The sequence below is a fragment of the Berghia stephanieae genome, chromosome 15, assembly GCF_034508935.2.
Source record: "Berghia stephanieae isolate SIO BIC M18660-M18661 chromosome 15, UCSD_Bste_1.3, whole genome shotgun sequence".
NCBI classification, from domain to species: domain Eukaryota; kingdom Metazoa; phylum Mollusca; class Gastropoda; order Nudibranchia; family Aeolidiidae; genus Berghia; species Berghia stephanieae.
Window position 1 is genome coordinate 1144904 of NC_088374.1, and position 13858 is coordinate 1158761.

At 38.5% G+C, this 13858-nt stretch overlaps 1 long non-coding RNA gene across 1 annotated transcript in view; it reads left to right on the forward strand.

Moving 5' to 3' along the window:
* The window catches only part of LOC144960643 (uncharacterized), a 25114-nt gene extending 13016 nt beyond the window's left edge, over positions 1-12098 (forward strand). Inside the window, exons 2-3 of the long non-coding RNA XR_013642900.1 lie at positions 7949-8097; positions 11338-12098. This is a non-coding gene — a long non-coding RNA (uncharacterized LOC144960643). The remainder of the gene's footprint in view (positions 1-7948; positions 8098-11337) is intronic.
* Positions 12099-13858: the final 1760 nt, after the last annotated feature.

The window sequence follows — 13858 nt, forward strand, 5'->3', positions numbered from 1 at the left end:
GGATCGTTTTTGTTAGCGCAATGCCCACTAAATGTGCTTAAAGATTTTTATATTGGTCCCAAGCCAACGACAACGTTTAACATGAAGAACAAGATCTGTCAGGCGCGATCAATTATTTTTTCACAATGCTACAATGCTGTAACAGGCCAGATCTTACGCCTGAATGAGGTGAAGGAAAAGCTATCCAAGTATTCAATTTTTTGCTATTCACAGAAAAAAATGGAAACAGGAATCGAAAAGAAAAAAATAATTTATGCATTTCACTTGTATAAAGACATATTTACTTAACATGCTCAAGGAACTATAAAAAAGGTCCCAAGACAATAGCAACACTTAAAATGTAGCACAAGACAAGACTTCTGTTAGGCGATTTTACATTTTTCCTCGTCAGAGACAACGCTGGTAACGGCCAGGTACTCATTTGATACCTGTTTATGGTGGGAGAATGTAAGTAATGGACTTTTTCACGGACTCGATTATGCTCTGCTGTGTCATAAGACAATCGTTAATAAATATGGTGGTGATGTACGTAGCGTGTCCATCGTGCACTCTTTAATGTCTCAGGCAACTTCTCACCAAGTTTAAAGGAGTGTATGTCCCCTCGAGGGATTGAATTCGTCCAAACCGATTTCTTTCTCGTAAATGCATCTCTGATCGTAGTCAGGGAAGCTGCGTACGAGGGTTGCCAGGACATATTTCGGGGGCACCGTCAATAATGCGCTTCAGAGGGGTATCCTCATTCTCTCTCTCTTTGACCTTTTTGAGCCACTTGACAATAATCGTTTCCCTTCGGACATCGGAGTGCTGGCTTAGTGCGTTATTGGGTTCCATTCTCTAAGAGTTTTTGCTAGAGTTCCTGACACTATGTGCATTGACTTGCGAAGTTTAACTTCTAGCTTCTCAACGTTTCTGCTACTACGCCACACTGGAGCGCAATACTCCGCGGTGGAATAGCATAGTGCCAGGGCGGACATTCTCAGGAGCGCTTGTTGAGCGCCCCAAGTTGATCCCGTCAGCTTCCTCTATATTCCGGGCAACTCCTTCCAGATGCACCCGCTAGGTATGGCTGCGATCCAGCGTACCTCTAAATATTTTGGATGAGGCTCATGTGGGAGTGACTGGTCCCCGCTAGGACATTCAATTTGCGGGTGTTCCAAGCACTGCATAGGTAAAATGCAGTGGTCACGGTTTTTGAAGTGTTCATCTACAGGTACCACTTGTCGAAGTAGGATTTGAGTCTGGTGACGTCCTCGCTGAGGACGCTCTCGAGACGGGTCCACACTTCACTCTGAGTAACGAGTTCCCAGTCGTCCGCGTATCCCAGCCTCAGGGATAATGGCAAAATTTTATATCGAAAGAGTTCTGCTCATAGCATTTCGCTAGAATAGAATAACAATTTAAATGCAGAACGACAAATCTGACGAAGGGAAATATTTTGCAAAATTCCGTGTTACTGTTGCTCCAAACTTGCCAACACAAACTGTTTCAACACCAAAATATTGAATTTACTGTGTGACTTAATAAGTCAAATAATACGAGTTAAAATCCCCTCCCCCCAAAGAAAAAAACAAACAAAAACAAAAACAAAAAAAAAAACAAAAACAAAACAAACTATTTTTGCTTTGTTTTCGATGTCTTGAAAATAATTCATCAAGTTAGAAAATGGTCTATCTTCCCACATTGCACTGCTCACATTATGTATTCAATACGTATTACCCACGCCCACGCAACCCTTCCCCCTCCACATTACACTGCTCACATTATGTATTCCATACGTATTACCCACGCACACGCAACCCTTCCCCCTCCACATTGCACTGCTCACATTATGTATTCAATACGTATTACCCACGCACACGCAACCCTTCCCCCTCCACATTGGACTGCTCACATTATGTATTCCATACGTATTACCCACGCACACGCAACCCTTCCCCCTCCACATTACACTGCTCACATTATGTATTCCATACGTATTACCCACGCACACGCAACCCTTCCCCCTCCACATTGCACTGCTCACATTATGTATTCAATACGTATTACCCACGCACAGGCAACCCTTCCCCCTCCACATTGGACTGCTCACATTATGTATTCCATACGTATTACCCACGCACACGCAACCCTTCCCCTCCACATTACACTGCTCACATTATGTATTCCATACGTATTACCCACGCACACGCAACCCTTCCCCCTCCACATTGCACTGCTCACATTATGTATTCAATACGTATTACCCACGCACACGCAACCCTTCCCCCTCCACATTGCACTGCTCACATTATGTATTCAATACGTATTACCCACGCACACGCAACCCTTCCCCCTCCACATTGCACTGCTCACATTATGTATTCAATACGTATTACCCACGCACAAGCAACCCTTCCCCCTCCACATTGGACTGTTCACATTATGTATTCAATACGTATTACCCACGCACAAGCAACCCTTCCCCCTCCACATTGCACTGCTCACATTATGTATTCAATACGTATTACCCACGCACAAGCAACCCTTCCCCCTCCACATTGGACTGCTCACATTATGTTTTCAATACGTATTACCCACGCACACGCAACCCTTCCCCCTCCACATTGCACTGCTCACATTATGTATTCTATACGTATTACCCACGCACACGCAACCCTTCCCCCTCCACATTGCACTGCTCACATTATGTATTCTATACGTATTACCCACGCACACGCAACCCTTCCCCCTCCACATTGGACTGCTCACATTATGTATTCAATACGTATTACCCACGCACAAGCAACCCTTCCCCCTCCACATTGCACTGCTCACATTATGTATTCAATACGTATTACCCACGCACAAGCAACCCTTCCCCCTCCACAATGCACTGCTCACATTATGTATTCAATACGTATTACCCACGCACAAGCAACCCTTCCCCCTCCACATTGGACTGCTCACATTATGTTTTCAATACGTATTACCCACGCACACGCAACCCTTCCCCCTCCACATTGCACTGCTCACATTATGTATTCTATACGTATTACCCACGCACACGCAACCCTTCCCCCTCCACATTGGACTGCTCACATTATGTATTCCATACGTATTACCCACGCAAAAGCAACGCTTCCCCCTCCACATTGCACTGCTCACATTATGTATTCAATACGTATTACCCAGGCACACGCAACCCTTCCCCCTCCACATTGCACTGCTCACATTATGTATTCAATACGTATTACCCACGCACAAGCAACCCTTCCCCCTCCACATTACACTGCTCACATTATGTATTCAATACGTATTACTCACGCACAAGCAACCCTTCCCCCTCCACATTGCACTGCTCACATTATGTATTCAATACGTATTACCCACGCACACGCAACCCTTCCCCCTCCACATTGCACTGCTCACATTATGTATTCAATACGTATTACCCACGCACACGCAACCCTTCCCCCTCCACATTGCACTGCTCACATTATGTATTCAATACGTATTACCCACGCACAAGCAACCCTTCCCCCTCCACATTGCACTGCTCACATTATGTATTCAATACGTATTACCCACGCACAAGCAACCCTTCCCCCTCCACATTGCACTGCTCACATTATGTATTCAATACGTATTACCCAGGCACACGCAACCCTTCCCCCTCCACATTGCACTGCTCACATTATGTATTCAATACGTATTACCCAGGCACACGCAACCCTTCCCCCTCCACATTGCACTGCTCACATTATGTATTCAATACGTATTACCCACGCACACGCAACCCTTCCCCCTCCACATTGCACTGCTCACATTATGTATTCTATACGTATTACCCACGCACAAGCAACCCTTCCCCCTCCACATTGCACTGCTCACATTATGTATTCAATACGTATTACCAACGCACACGCAACCCTTCCCCCTCCCGTCCCCCCCCCCTCCCCCGTCACATGCAAGTCCAAACCAGGATACAGGTGATTTTTATTTATACATTATCAACATTTTCTCTCTATCTCTCTCTCTCTCTCTCTCTCTCTCTCTCTCTCTCTCTCTCTTCTTTATTTTTACACACACAGACTAATTCCCCCCACACACTAAATGTCAGATCATCAGAGTTCGTCGTGGCCAATTTCAAAATCAAAATCATCCAGTTACACCCTTATGTAAAACGGCACTCTGGCTGCCTTGTAAACTCATTTTTTTCATTAAAAAAGATCGCCTATATTAGAAAAAAGTAGCTTGTGAAAAAGTAAACAAAATATATATTTTGTTAAAAGCCCTATTCTAATGGTGGCCAATATCCGCCAAATTGGCCATGACTATGACCATCTAGCAGCCCTGAAAGTAGCGATGTCAACTTTCCGAGCCGTTTCGAATGGTCAAGCCACAGAATAATTAGAGGGTCTTTGGGTCAATCCATGCCATATTCGTTGTCGCCACCGTCAGCTCACGAGGGACTCCGTCTACTTCACAGGGCGGGCATGACCGTCTGAGATACTGTCCTTTTGTTGGTTAAAGATGGTGCTTAAATAGGATAATGTTTCAAGCAAAATTTTTAATTGCCTCTAATTTCAAAAATACTTGAGATATGGTCATTCTGACAAGCTTGTAAGCTTTTCTATGTCCTAGAGTGTCGATTAAGTGAATAAAGTGATTTAATGACTTTTTGAGAGATAGTGTCCTTTTGTTGGTTAGGGCAGTCCTGGGTACATGGGTCATTTGCTTAATTCGGAATAAAATGGAAAGTAACTTTTTCATTGTAACAAGTCAAACAATTGCGCAATTTTTTCACAGTAATGTTTTTCATCAAAAAGAGAAGAACAAAAATGGTGTTTTTCGTAACTACAATGTTAAAGATCAACGCACATTCTGCCACCTCTTCCGACTACCTAACTGATCAGAGTTCTACTATATAAGTTAAGGTATAGCTCTGTGGTTTGTTGCGAACTGAGGTTCAATTGTTCCGCATCATTTATTGATGTCGGTGAAACTTGAGGAATGTTTCGTTTTATAAAGATATTTTATGTAGAATAATCTTAATTATTGAGGAGCATATAAAGTCACATCATGTCGGCAATTCACCACCACTCATACCCTCGGGTTCACTCCCCATTGGTATCCATCCCCAATAGTCCAGTTTAACTACCATTCGAGTCCATATCCGGTGGTCCCATGTTCACTCCCCAATGGTGTCCACTCCCAAAGTCCTGGGTTCACTCCCCACTGGTGTCTATATCCGGTGGTCCCCTGTTCACTCCCCACTGGTGTCCACCTCTCAATGTCTTGGTCTCACTCTCCATTGGTGTTCACCTCCCAAAGTCCTGGTTTCATTCTCCACTGGTATCTATATCCGGTGGTACAGTGTTTACTCCTTATTGGTGTCCACCTCCCGTGGTCCCAAGATCAGTCCCCAGTAGTGTTCACCTGGTTTACTCCCCCTTTGTTCCCATCTCCAATAGTTCCAGGTCAACTCCCCATTGACGTCCATAGAAGATGACCTCGTGTTAACTCGCCAGTGTTCTCCACCTCTCATTACCTGGAGCTCACTCACCAATGGTGTTTAAGAGTTTAATTCCCGCTGGTGTCAATATCCCATAACCCCCGGTTTACTCCCTACTGGTGTCAACCTCTCATAGTCACTCATTAGTGTTGTCGACCTCCCATGGCCTTAGGTTCATTCCCTACTCGTATCAATATCACACAGCCCTAGGTTCACTCTTCACTGGTGTCTACCTCTCATGATTCCAAGTTCCATCCCCACTGGTGTTCATCTCATATTGCCTTGGTCTCATTCCCCACTAGTGTCCATATCTGGTAGTAGTAGGTAGTAGTAGTATAGTAGTAGTAAGTAGTAGTAGTAGTAGTAGTAGTGTAGTAGTAGTAGTAGTAGTAGTAGTAGTAGTAGTAGTAGTAGTAGTAGTAGTAGTAGTAGTAGTAGTAGTAGTAGTGTAGTAGTAGTAGTAGTAGTAGGGAGTAGTAGTAGTAGTAAGTAGTAGTAGTAGTAGTAGTAGTAGTAGTAGTAGTAGTAGTAGTAGTAGGAGTAGTAGTAGTAGTAGTAGTAGTAGTAGTAGTAGTAGTAGTAGTAGTAGTAGTGTAGTAGTAGTATAGTAAGTAGTAGTAGTAGTAGTAGTAGTAGTAGTAGTAGTAGTAGTAGTATAGTAGTAGTAGTAGTTTGTAGTAGTAGTAGTAGTAGTAGTAGTAGTAGTAGTAGTATAGTAGTAGTAGTAGTATAGTAGTAGTAGTAGTAGTAGTAGTAGTAGTAGTAGTAGTAGTAGTAGTAGTAGTAGTAGTAGTAGTAGTATAGTAGTAGTAGGTAGTAGCAGTAGCATTAGTAGTAGTAGTAGTAGTAGTAGTAGTAGTAGTAGTAGTAGTAGTAGTAGTAGTAGTAGTAGTAGTTGTTGTTGTAGTAGCAGTAGCATTAGTAGTAGTAGTAGTAGTAGTAGTAGTAGTAGTAGTAGTAGTAGTAGTAGTAGTAGTAGTAGTAGTAGTAGTAGTAGCAGTAGTAGCAGTAGCAGTAGTAGTAGGTACTGGTGTCGGCGTTTGAATAGAGTAATCATATCCTACTCAAAAACACAACGAAAAGAGCCTGATTCAAAATATGACAGGAGATGGGGTGACTGCATTGCAAATATAGCATAACATAACATAACTTTACATAATATAACATAATAAAACATAACTTTACATAATATAACATAATATAACATAACATGACGATAATCATTGAAATAGCGCCAAATTCCAAATTGATGAAATGCTCGTTGGAACTTAGAATGGATCCGGCACTCCAAATAATCATTAACACCTATAGACACACACACACACACAATCACACAATCACACACACACACACACAATCACAGACATACACACAATCACACATATACACACAATCACACATATACACACATATACATATCCACACATACACATACACACATATACATATCCACACATACACATACACACATATACATATCCACACATACACATACACATTCACACACACACAGAAAAATACACACATATTTTCACTTTTTTCACATGTTATTGTGAGATTTTGACATAATATTGAAACAATGGGATGGGCCGATAAAATATATTTACATAATATTATATTGACACTAGGGCGTTCCTGGGATACAATGATGAAAAACAAGTTGTTTTTATTCTGCGTATGTGTGTGTGTGTGTGTGTGTGTGTGTTTTTTTTTTTTCTTTTATTTGCCCAGTTCAAATGCAAACAAATCAAATCAACCAACGCCCAAACATTTTAATCCATAATCTTTCTTAAGAGATGATTGGACGGAATTGGAGGTAATCTTAGTTTATCAACATAATGGAATCCGGATATTGGAGTTGTCTTTTAGAGTGTTCACTATATACGGATTCCACTGTATCATTTAGTCCAAAGTTGTCTTTTTTAAAAGGTCTCGTCAAAATAAAAATAACATGTTTTGCCAAGTCACTGCACTTATGATATTTACCAACATTGATGATGATGAAATATTAAAACTGCAACTTTAGAAAGGCCCATCGATATTTACAATTTCTCTGCTCATCGCGCTAAATCTCCACGTTTGAATGGCGTTTTGATTGCACACGTAAGTTTCACATTATGTAAATAATTTTAACCAATCTGTTATTATTATAGCGCAAAATCCATTAAACCTGCTCAAAGCGCTTTACAGCGTCTCCCCAGCCAACAGCAACACTTAAGATGTAGAACGAGACATGACAGGACCGAGAAAACACTGTTAACGGCCAGATACTCGTTTTACACCTGAGTACGGTGAGAGAATGTGAATAAAGAGCTGTTTTTCAAGGACTCAACTATTCACCGAGCGAGGCTCGAACCCAGGACCTTATTATTATTATTATTATTATTATTATTATTATTATTATTATTATTATTATTATTATTATTATTATTATTATTATTATTATTATTACAGCGCAATATCCAGTAAACCTGCTCAAAGCGCTTTACAACGGGTCCCCAGCCAACAGCAACACTTAACATGCAGAGCGAGACATGACAGGACGGAGAAAACACTATTAACGGCCAGGTACTCGTTTTACACATGAGTACGGTGAACGAAATGTGAGTAAAGGACCTTATTATTATTATTATTATTATTATTATTATTATTATTATTATTATTATTATTATTATTATTATTATTATTATTATTATTATTTATTATTATATTATTATTATTATTATTATTATTATTATTATTATTATTATTATTATTATTATTATTATTATTATTATTATTATTATTATTATTATTATCATTTATTATTATTATTATTATTATTATTATTATTATTATTATTATTATTATTATTATTATTATTATTATTATTATTATTATTATTGTGTGGATTACACGACAGAATGAGGATAAGGTTAATTTAAACGGCAATGTAAGCTGGTATAGGTGGGTGGGTTGGCGAGGATTAGGGGGAATGAATGAGATACCTTGATACTTTACTATGATAATAATACTGTCATTCATCTTGGATGGGTACAGGGTGGGTAGTTGGGCAAGTATATGTGTGTGTGTGTGTGTGTGTGTTTGTGTGTGCGTATGTGTGTGTGTCGGTATGTGTGAAGGATGGGGGTTGAAAGTGAGGACAATGAGTACAGGATTGAATTAGAGGGATGGGGCGGGATGGGGTAAAGGAAGGGTGTTAGATAGTAGGTGAGAATTGCATTAGGTATCATTTAAGCAGCAGCAGCAGCATCAACTTTTTCTATACATTGTTTAATTTCTTCTTCAATCTTTATTACTTTTATAATTGCCATGGATTTTACATTTTTTGATTTCGCTAAAGACTTTCCAAATGGAGTTGCTAATGTTTTGGTTGAAGGGGGTTCGACAGTTTGGCAGCCCTTCTTTGTGCCACGGACAGCGATATTGGTGAATTAGATATTAAAAAAGGACACAAAGCCAGTCTAAAGATGGCAGTCAAAAACCTGCAATGTCTTCACGGCAAGGGTCCTATGTGTGCTTCTTCGAATGATGATGGAGGCCTATCTAGCCTTCTTGGTGCTGTAAGAATCAAACCTTCTGAAGAGTCGAGTGTCTCAGGTAGGAGTACCTACTTTAAAATTGTTGATTTTATTTCTCCCTCCCTGGTTACCCACGAGTAAGTTAACATCACTGAGAGTGTTAGCCTTCGCATAAACGCGAAAGTGAAACTAGACAAGGTTTCGCCAGTCATGTGGATAGCAGCAAATGCAAGGATTTTGGCTAAGATGATAGGATTATCGCCGAATTTTGATGTACATCAATACATCAAATACACAGAGATGGTGGGTGAAGTTGCCATGAGATACACATGGCAGTCAGTTCTCATCTTCGACGACGAATATCGTCAGCGACAGTCAGTGGACAACTTCATATGGGGGACAGACGCCCCTCACCTGGCGACAGTAGTGCTTCGTGATCGCACTCCTCAAACGACAAAAAACACTGGAAATCGTCTCGTGGACCCAATGCCCTTCAGTTCAGCAACAAGGAGGTCTGTCAACAATTCAACAGAGGTGTCTGTACATATGGCACAACATGCCGATTTAACCACGTATGTAGCTTGTGTGGCAGTCGAGAGCATGGAGGCAGAGATCACAATGTGGGTGTCAATTCAGCATAGGATACAAAGCAGCAGACAAATAGTAGTAATGAAAGCCCAATAGCGTTAAACCCCTTTCCTCCTATCAATCCCCACCAATGTGAATGTTTAGGTAATAAAGCATCCATTAGTAGTAAATTAAATTCCTTGAGGAAAATGTTAGAGTGTGATAAAGATAAAGATTTCATTTTAGACGGAGTAGAGCATGGATTTCAAATTATTGAAAAAGATAGTCAACTAAAAAATGTGATAGAAAATAACCATTATTCTTCCTTTCGTTTTTAAACATTAGTGGAGAAGGAATTAAAGAATCAAATAGCTCAAGGTCATTATGTTGTAGCATCTAAACAGTCAACAGTTACTAGTGCTCTTGCTGCTATCCCGAAAGAGGATGGAAATATTCGACTAATTCATGACGGCAGTAGACCAGTAAGTAGGAGAAGCTATGAATCGTTATTCTCTACCAGAAAGCACCAAATTTCAAACCGTTCGTGATGCATGCAAATTAGCCAAACCATGTTTCTACTGTGCAAAAATCGACCTCCAAGCAGCTTATAGATCAGTGCCTATCCATCCAGAAGTTACGTAGCCACTGGTATTCATTGGACGTTTGAGGGTGACAGTCACCCCACCTTCCTATTTGATTCTAGGTTACCATTTGGTAGCAATAAAGGTCCAGGACATTTTCACCGCTTATCGTAAGCTATTAAACGAATCATGAATCGTAAAGGATGCAATGGGGTTGTAGCTTATTTAGATGATTTCTTTATCACTACCCCAACGTATGAGGAATGTTAATATTGGATGCTTACACTTATGCAGCTACTTCGTGAACTTGGATTTTATATTAGTTATAATAAAGTTGTGGGACCGACCCAAAACATTCAGTTTCTTGGATTAATAATCAACACTTCTAACAACACTGTTGAATTAGGCGAGGAAAAAATAATTCGTTTAAAGCAGCAGCTCAATGCATTCAAAAATAAAAAACGTGCCAGCAAACAGCAGCTACAGAGTCTCGCAGGCTCATTGAACTACGCATGCCAGGCAATTCGTGGAGGGAGATTTTTCCTACGTCGTGTCCTGGACATAATTAAGCCTCTAAAGCAGCAGCAGCATACAATAATTTTGTCATATTCATTTCATCTTGAATTACAATGATGGATTTTATTTTTAAGTGTGTTTAATGGGATAGTATATTATAATGATTCAGCGCCTGAGCACGTCCATGTGGATGCAAGCAATATCGCCGCCGGTGCCTTTGGTCTGGCTCTTGGCGCTATTTAGTATTTGATTTCGACCAGCCTGCGGCATCATCGCTTCACATTAATTACAAGGAGATTTGTGCAGTAGTTAACTCATTTGACACGTGGGCACATTTATGGGCTGGTAAAACAGTAGTGGTGCATACAGATAGCATGGTTACAAAATGTGTCTTAAACAGAGGCTGATGTAGAAATAGTTATATTAATTCTTTACTTAGAAAATATGCCTTCAAATGTGCACGACTCAATATAACGGTTAGAGCGATACATGTATCTGGGAGTCTGAACCAAATACCTGATACAATATCTAGATTGCATGAACAAGGTAAATGTTTGTTGTTATGTAAATTACTAAGTAACTGGCATCATCGTTTAAACGCTCCTTTTGTTATCACAAATCATATGTCATGGAATGCCTTCTTTTTTTTCTTTTTTAGGTGCCTCTGCCTTAACCAATGAATTAACAAGTGAAGTTGACATGTACCGCGGACAGGCCTTTACAGCCAACACAAAGAAGACCTATCAAACACATTTACGGTCTTATATTTCTTTTTTGTGAAAAAATGAGAATAGCGCCTGCACCTATTTCGCAAATAAATATTGCGAAATATGCAGCTTATTTGGCGCGGAAATTAAAACCTAGTTCTGTTAAGCAATATATAAATATTAACCGTATTATCCATTTAGAATGTAATCTTCCCAATCCATGTGATGACTCATGGTATATTAAAACAACAATTAAGGGCATTGATAAAGTTAAAGGAACTGATGTTCAGAGCAAGCCTCTCGTGACGCCTGAAATATTGTTAACGTTTAAAAAACAACTTAAATTCTCTCATATAGATGACTATGTATTCTGGGCATCATGCCTTACTATGTTTTTTGGCTTGTTAAGAAAATCCAACTTGTTTGGGACGGATGAAGGAGGTTTTGATAACAAAAAACAATTGACAAGGAATTGTGTATCGATGTCACGGGGCTGTTCACAAATAACAATTAAAGTTGGTTGGTCAAAAAATAACCAAACGAAAGGTCGTATACAAGAAATTGCATTACATAGGTTAGTAACCACCCACTATGTCCTGTTTCAGCGATGTACAATATGTTATGCATGACTGCACCTGCAATGCCAGACTCCCAGGCGTTCCCTATGACTTGGTCTTTGTTTAACAAACAATTGCGGTCTCTTTCCGCAGCATGTGGTAGTAACACAATATCCAGCCACAGTTTTCGTCGTGGTGGGGCTACTTGGGCCCTGTCTTCTGGCATACCAGGTGAAATAGTTAAGGCGATGGGAGATTGGCAGAGCACGTGTTATTTATTATACCTCGACCAAATTCCCCAATATGTCATTAACCATTACCGAACTAAGATGGGAGAATATCTACCCCCCCCCCCAAATCACTGTAACTCAACACAAAACAATATTAATGTGAACACAAGGTCGTTTGGGCAGGACGGTCTTTCAGACCTTTCCTTTGGGGTTATGTGATATGAGTGTAAGTATCGTTTTTCATTATTTTGTGAAATATCGTAATAAAATGATACCACTCCTTAAGGTTTCTGCCCAAACTTACGACTATTGTTCAGGTTTTTTTAATATCAGTATATTTATATTGGTTGAAATATGGGAGAATGGGAGTTTAAGTGTGGCTTAGACGACAGAATGAGGATAAGGTTAATTTAAACGGCAATGTAAGCTGGTGTAGGTGGGTGGGTTGGCGAGGATTAGGGGGAATGAATGAGATACTCATTGATACTTACTATGATAATAATACTGTCATTCATCTTGGATGGGTACAGGGTGGGTAGTTGGGCAAGTATGTGTGTGTGTGTGAGTATGTGTGTGTGTGTGTGTGTGTGTGCGTATGTGTGTGTGTCGGTATGTGTGAAGGATGGGGGTTGAAAGTGAGGACACTGAGTACAGGGTTGAATTGGAGGGATGGGACGGGATGGGGTAAAGGAAGGGTGTTAGATAGTAGGTGAGAATTGCATTAGGTATCATTTAAGCAGCAGCAGCAGCATCAACCTTTTCTATACATTGTTTAGTTTCTTCTTCAATCTTTATTACTTTTATAATTGCCCCACCGCCAACCCCTGTCTACGACCTATATTGTCTGCTGCGCAAAAAATATATTGATATTTATAATAATTTTCCGTTATTTTGAGTACATTTAAATGTTCATATATTACACCTGACGTAATTGCTTTAATTGTATTCATACCATAAGGAGATCTTGTTGTATATGTGATGGAGATCGTATTGTATATTGTTATGTTGTTTATACAAGTAGTATTATGTGTTGTTTATATAATCAACTCCTCGTTTTTTTAATATGACTATGATTACTATGTTAAATGTCTCTAATGATGTTTGAGAATGTGTAATTATTATCGTTTCCATTATTTTGTGAAATATCGTAATAAATGTATAATGCATTAGTTTCGTTTCCAACTTAAACTTTTGTAAGTATCTTAATATCAATATATTTATATCGGTTTTGAAAGATGCGAGAATGGAGTTTAATATATTATTATTATTATTTTAATGAATGATTTATTATATATTATTATTATTAATTATTATTATATTATTATTATTATTATTATATATTATTATTATTATTATATTATTAATTATTATTATTATTATTAATTATTATTATTATTATTATATTATTATTATTATTATTATTATTATTATTATTATTATTATTATTATTATTATTATTATTATTATTATTATTATTATTATTATTATTATTATTATTATTATTATTATTATTATTATTATTATTATTATTATATTATTATTATTATTATTATTATATTATTATTATTATTATTATTATATTATTATTATTATTATTATTATTATTATTATTATTATATTATTATTATTATTATTATTATTATTATTATTATTATTATTATTATTATTAATTATTATTATTATTA